Raw genomic sequence first — 7,740 nt, forward strand, 5'->3', positions numbered from 1 at the left:
ATACATATATTTCATGATTTTTCTCTAGTTATACATGAAAAACTCGAAAAAACGATTTTTGCGTGTTTTGATGCTATTCTAGCTCGGTGGAATTTAGTCTTTCTGTCGCTGTTATACATTGATAAATTAATAATTGAGCCATGAGCCATGCTGCTTACTCGTGTTCTTTATGTTCCACACGAAATCGTCGTCAAAAATGGTTTTAAAACGATTTTATGGGCCTTCAAACTTCTGAGGTCGGTGTGGGGCATTACGCCCATGCTCATTTCGTATGACCGAAACAGCTGAAACATTCGGTTAATTGCCTTAATGTAGGCAATTAAAATGAAAATCAGTACGATAAGCACATGCGCGTTTTAACCCATCCACTGGCGCATCTCACCCCGCATGGTTTCAAAATCATTTTTTTCGGGTGCTTTTTAAAAATCAAATTTCTGTGCAATAAAATGGACAATTAGATATCTGTTATCGGTAGTCAGTCGCAGATATGCTGTTCTTCAGTATGCGCTAATGAAAACTGGCTGAAATGGTGGTTTTCATTGATAAAAATGGCATTTTCCTTAACGTGGGCGTCCTACCCCCAGTTCCCCTAGGGAGTAGGGACCCCACTGTCTGGCAGCTGGGCCACCCCATTCATACACCCCAGTTCAACAATTGATAATACCCTAAAAGTAGGCAATTACCAAGGATTGGAACGCGCTGCATAGGAGATGCATGATGCATGAAAGAACTAAAATTTTCAATAGTTCAGCGTTAATACTCAAAAATTTAAATACTACTGGCAAATTGGTGGAAAGTTTGCGAATCGATTGGTATATAAATCTTAAAAATCCATTGAAAGATAAATAACCTATTAATGTTACAAATCTTACATGATTTCGTGACGGTCTTGAATTTGGAAATTTTGATTTGTCACCCTGTATCCGAGTCTTCCGCTTAGACGTAGTTTACGTCAAAATGGCGATCATGTCAAACATTCCGATGAAAAATGAGCAACTCACGTTAACCATAGTTCCACACTCTCCGATACCCAGAATTGTTCTTCACCGCAAGCATGTCACATTCTTAAATTTTTTTGATGCAATTTTGGCTCGTTGAAATTTAGTCTTTCTATCACTATTATACATTGATAAATTAAAAATGAGCCATGAGCCATGCTGCTTACTCGTATTCTTCATGTTTCACACGAAATTGTCGTCAAAATTGGTCTTGATACGATTTTATGGGCCCTCAAACTTCTGAGGTCGCTGTGAGGCAGTACGCCTATGCTCATTTGGTATGATCGAAACAGCTGAAACATTCGATAAATTGCCTTAATGTAGACAATTGAAATGAAAATCAGTACCAGAGATGCCAGATTTGAAGACATGTCTTCAATTTGAAGACATTTGTATCTCTGTGAAGACATTTATTTCGTGAAGACATTTTGAAGACTTTTCAAAATATTTGAAGACTTATCTACTTATTTGAAGACACTTGGAGACAATCAATAAGCCAGCGAATAGAAAATACGATTTCATTACTAACTTATTGCGGATCTTTTCAAAATTTTCCATTTTGCGGATTCCGCAAAGTTCTACCGCAGCTGTCAAAGTTCCACCGACAGCCTGCAAATCTTCAATACACTGAAACAAAAACCTGGTAATTGGCGTTGTCATCGTAGAATGCCATGCCAAATAGCATAGCAGAGAAAAAGTATGAAGTGACAGCTGCGGTAGATTGAAAACTGAACCAGAAAAAGGAAAGTTTTCTCTGGAACAGCAATATAAGCTTATAAATTCTGCGACCTCTATGTAAACTAGGTATATAAATATTACAAAAGTTATAATAGTCTTTGTCTCGAGCTTAGAATCTCAAACATAAAATACATTCACTCTACCCGGCTGATAACTGCAACGCATTTTAGACCTAATACACACTTAAATTTGAGCTGTGCGCTGGTGAAAAAATTCCCGATGGTAACATTCGTTTGAATTTTTCTTGGCGGCGTCTTTAAAAAGGTATTTCGGTCATTTCGGAACGCAATAACCCAAGGGGCAACCAACTCTAAACTTTGTGAAAATATTACTCATTGTCCCGTAATGGTATTTCTAGTATCCATGATTTTCGTCAAACAACGGTACGGTTGCTAGTTCGGTTGTTATGGCGTTTGTCGGTTAGTTAATGAAATACAGTGCTCCCCCGTTTTGAAAACATCTTTTTTCTACCTCCTACAGATTCTAGAAAACATTCAAACCGCATTATATATTTCTAATGCTATAAAACCAAAACAGGAGCCCCAAAGATTGTTCCAAAAGTATTGGTGATAGAAAAAGTTGTTCAGGGATTTTTTAGAAATTTAAAAGAAACTGATATTATGTGTTGCATAAAACGGGGTGGACTGTATTTACTGGGTGGCGTCGTGTTTCATGCTTACTAAACCAGGGCTCTTCGATCGATTTATCGTGGATACGACGTAGTTTTTCGCTAGTATTTGTTAGTATTTTTGGATACTGTCAAAAGTTTAGAGTTAGTTGCCCCTTGCAATAACCTATATAATTTGCGGCAAACATAGACTAAATTCTTCTATGAATAGATTTAATCTATTCAACCGTTGAGCTAGAACCAGTTTTTTTTTCTAAATTCATTCTGAATGACATATGCATACCATCATTCCACATTCCTCTAAATATCCGCCGGTAAACTCTTTAAATTTCCTGTGGATTTTTAAAAGACTTCTTAGTGAAAATTTAAAAGAATTTTTCGTGAATTTTATAAGGAGAATTTCTGATGAGGAATTTCTTTTCTAAATTAAGGAGAATTGAAATTGAAAATTCAGTTTAAATTATCGTGGAAATTTATAATAATTTCCGTTAAGAAGAAATAATGGAGTATTAAATATTAAACGGGAAATTCTTAATTTCCACAAGTTTTACTGAGCTCCCACAAAAAAATCCCTTTTGATTTTCACATGAAATTTGCCTCAATTAATTCCCATAGAAAACTCTTACGAATGTCGACAAGAAATTGAAATTGTTTTGGTGTTAAATAGATATTTCTCAGATCTTCCATGGTAAATTACTACAGGAAAATGTTCTTAAAAGAAATCCGGAGGAATCTTATTACACACCTTCGCTAAATTCTTCTTTAAATTCCTTTGGAAATTCTTCAAGAAATATCTTTGGACCTTCTTCCAATATTTTATCTGAGAACTCCTTTATAAATTTCTCCAAAAAATCGTTCTAGTATTGTTTCTGAAATTCCTCCCAAATTTCCTACACGAATTTGTCTGGAAGTTTCAGGAATTTCTCCGAAAAATCCTTCAGGAATACCTTTGGAATTTCTTGTAGGAGCTACTCCGTAAGGTCGTCATCGTCGAGAATTCTAGCAAAAGAACATACAAGAATTCCTTCGGAAGATCCTCCTTTACTACTCCGGTAGTTCATTCACGAATTCCTCCAGCAGTTCTTTCAGGAATTCCTCTGGAAGTTCTTCCAGAAATTCTTCCGAAAGTTCCCCCAGAATTTTCAAAAATTCCCGCTTAAGCTCCTCCAGTGATCCCTCCGAAAGTTTCCCCAGAAATTCTTTTGGAAGATTCTCCAGGAATTCGTCTGGAAGATTCTTTAAGAGTGTTGCCGAAAGATTCTCCGAGAATGCCTCCAGAAGTATACTACGGAATTTCTCTGGTATTTCCTCCAGGGTTTCTTTCTCAAGAAGTTCCTCCAAGAAGTCATCCAGAATTACTTCCAAGAATTCCTCTGGAAGTTTGTCTAGAAATTCCTTCAGGAATTCCATCGGATATTTCTTCAGTAATTCCTCAGGAATATCGTTCAGAAATTTCTCCAGAAAATCCATCCGGAATTCATCCCGAAGTTCCTATAGGAATTCCTTCTTAAGTTTCTCCAAGAATTCCTTCTGAAAATCCTTCAGCAATTCCTCCGGAAGTTCCTTCAGAAATTTCTCCAGAAGTTTCTTCAGTAAATCCTCTGGGTGTTCCAACAGGAATTCTTCGGGAAATTTCGTCTGGATGTTTTTCAAGTATTTCACTGTAAATTTTGAAACCTTACAGGATATTCTTTAACAATAAATTTGGAAGAATTCCACATGGAAATTCAGGTAAAAAATCCGGTGGAATTTTAACCATACTCAGTATAAAACCCAGGGGAAACTCGTTATACACTATCTCGTGAAAATTTTATAGAATATTCTCTTGAATTCTATCAATTTGAATGTTTAAAAAAATAAACATTATTCCACATCTATAAAACAAGGACATGATTGAATTTACAAACCTATTGGATTTTGAAATTTCTCGCTAATAATAATAATTTTTATATTGAAGACATTTGAAGACATATTTAAACGACTGTGAAGACATTTGAAAATATTCTCTGGCATCCCTGATCAGTACGATGAGCACATGCGTGTTTTAACCCATCCACTGGCGCATCTCACCTCGCATGGTTTCAAAATCATGTTTTGCGGGTGCTTTTCAAAATTCAAATTTCTGTACAATAAAATGCTAAATTAGATAACTGTCATCAGTAGTTAGTAGCAGTTGAGCTGTTCTTCAGTTTGCGCTGGTGAAAACAGGTTGAACTGGTGGTTTTCATTGATAAAAATGGCATTTTCCTTAACGTGAGCGTCCTACTCCCAGTTCCCCTACTTGTATCGATTCAACCCTACTAGTGGATCACTATCGAATTTTATAACGATTTTCCACTTACGCCACAACGCCGTAAGGTAGGCAATTATTGCTAGTATGTATTACACCTAGGCGATGTGTAACAATTGTATAAAGAAAGGCATCATTACTGCTAGTTGGAATTATTTTGGTTTAAAAACCCAGATTAATCCACCTAGCGTTGGTGGTGCCTTTCTCGCGTTTAGTTAAGACACCAACCTTATATGGGGTTTACATGGTCCGATGTACCATTTTCCTCATAACTTTCAAACGCAACGACCGATCGTTATCAAATTCAATAGTTATCAACAAGGCTTTGTCCCCTGTCGAATAAAACTTGCTAAGGAAAAAGGTTAAGGATTACTATACGAAAAGTTGTCTAATGTTTTTTATAGCTTTTGTGCACACACATACACACACATACACACATACATACACACGGACAGACAGACATGTGCTCAGTTTGTCGAGCTGAGTCGATTGATACACTATGGGTCTCAGAGGCTTCTATGAAAAGTTCGTTTTCGGAGTGAAATGATAGCCTTTCGGTACAACTTCGTTGTTCGAGAAAGGCAAAAATCAAATGAATGCATTGCGTGTTAGTGTACAGAAGAAAGAATTTAGTTCATTTTACATGAAACTGGTGATGTATTATGCATCAAAACGCTGAGCTCCTATGAGTTGCCGCGTTGAATTGAAATTGTTTATCGCCTTTTTTCGCTTCGGAAATGTAGACATTGCGGGAAACTTTGTTTTTTTCTGCTGCCATATCAAAAAGAATATTGAGATCAGATGCATTGTGACATTCGCGCTTGTGTTGTGTGCTACTTTGTCGCTCCACGAATACCTATCCGTATTTTGTAACCATAACCCCATACTGGTCAGCATGGACTCGTAAATGCTATTATTAGATTCCATACTGCATCGCTTAGGGAGCGATTGCTTAAGGAAAGAACAGGGTCTAATGACAACGTTTCCAGGGTCATAAGAACCTCTTGATTTTTCAGTGACAGACAAATTTTTCTGTGACAGCTGTCCAAATCAGACATCCTGATACATAAATTTGAAACATTTGTTAGAACATTTCCAAGCAGTTGTTTACCACCCATTGTATCTGTAGCGTTTGAACTCAGATTAGCATCCGTATTGGATGTCATCTATTATTTCGAGTTTTTCAAAAAGGGCACTGATATCCAAGTTTTACGTGTCTTTTAATTGTATTTTCCTCTCTACTTTTCCGGATATCGCTTTTGAGATTTGAGTTGCAAATCCTGTTACGACTGTTTCAGTAGGGCAAATAGTTATGCAAACGAAATTGTTATGAAGTTTGTTTGTGACCCCGTATCCAGCGAAAAAGCAGAACCATTCGAATTCAGAATCAAAACAGAATCAGTGGGTACTAGGGTTTCGATGCTTGACTGATTAACAATATCTGTAGATACTACATTTATTTATTATTGTAAGAAATGAACCATAGTAAGTTAAATAAATGATTGGATAATTTTTTGAACGTTTTCGTTTCGATCAAATTTAAAACTGTTCGCACTGATTGGCCTCTCGCGATGAATCGACGTATGGTGCTTTCTATCATATTTAAGACACCCTCAGCTTCGACACAACTCGGCAGTGTTATTTGTTTTCAGACAGTCGAAAATCGAAACATAGCGCGATCCATCATCTGTATCTTGTCTTCGATAGATTTTGTGAAAAATTTGTTGCAACTGAAGAGATGCTGATCCTTTGCATAAACAAAGCATCCTTGTACTTATTAAAGTCGGTTAATTGAAAGTGCACGTGCCTCTGTTCTCATCCGTTTCGTAGGAGGTGGTTCGAAGGCCTGTTTGGCATGACGTCCGGATCTAGACGCCGGTATGACTTTCATGCATCATGCATCCCCTATGCAGCGCGTTCTAATCCTTGGTAATTACCTACTTGATGATACCCAATTGTTGAACTGGTGTGTATGAATGAATGGGGTGGGCCAGCTGCTAGACAGTGGGGTCCCTAATCCCTCACAGAGTAAGAGATGCTGCTATAGCTGGGTAGTAGTGTCGGTTCCTTCTATTCTATAAAGAGAGGAATGATTGGTTCAGTGTACTATATTTGGGTTTCCGTAGTTTACGTCGAGCGGTCGTGCCTTGTATAGAACCCCAATTTTTTTCTTGATGTATTAGCAGTACCTCCTCTATTTTAGTAGGGTTACATGCTCATCAACGAGTAGAACTATTCAGACCATCATTGACAAACATAGAAAAACTTTGTACAGAAAATATTAGATTTTAGCTTGATTTTCTTATCCTTGACTGCTTCCAAAAAAAAACGTCTTATACCCTCGAGCTACTTGATTGATTGAAGTTCCGCTGCTAGAAATTTAATGATCTTAATATCTTACTCCACTTCGATGAAGCCAACTACTCGGAACGCTCGCCAAGACGTTCTATATCTGTTTACCCTACCTCGCTCGCTGCGCTCGACGACGCCTTCTTGCACCTGCCTGGTCGGAAGCGAAAGCCATCTTTGTAGGGTTGCTGTTCGGCATTCTTTGAACATGTACTGTCCATCGTACTCTTCCAGCTTTTGCTACCTTCTGGATACTGGGTTCGCCATAGAGTTGGATGAGCTCGTGGTTCATCCTTCGTCGCCAAACACCGTCCTCTTGCATACCGCCAAAGATGGTCCTAAACACCCGTCTTTCGAATCACCGAGTGCTTGCAAGTCCTCCTCGTCCCCTTCGCCTTCCACATCTCCGGTAGCTGTTTACTTTCCCAGATTCTGACTGTAAGCTTGTGCAGGCAAGTAGCCAGCTTTTCCGGGTTAATCTTGTTGAGCTCAGCTACGATACCTGCATTATTGATATTCACAGCTGTTGGATGGCATCCTTAACTTCACTGAAGGTGGGACTGGTTGGCGTCAAACGTTCTCGGCTCCCAGCACGAAGCCTTTGTGGGATGCGCTGAACTTCTGTGTTTCTTGAGAGCGGCACAGCTGTTATATATCCTTGCATTCCGCTTCTTCCAGACGGCGGTTCTTCTTCTGAAAAAGACTGGTATGCTGACTATTGTTCCACAAATCAATTA

The sequence above is a fragment of the Armigeres subalbatus genome, chromosome 2 (assembly GCF_024139115.2).
Source record: "Armigeres subalbatus isolate Guangzhou_Male chromosome 2, GZ_Asu_2, whole genome shotgun sequence".
Taxonomy (NCBI): domain Eukaryota; kingdom Metazoa; phylum Arthropoda; class Insecta; order Diptera; family Culicidae; genus Armigeres; species Armigeres subalbatus.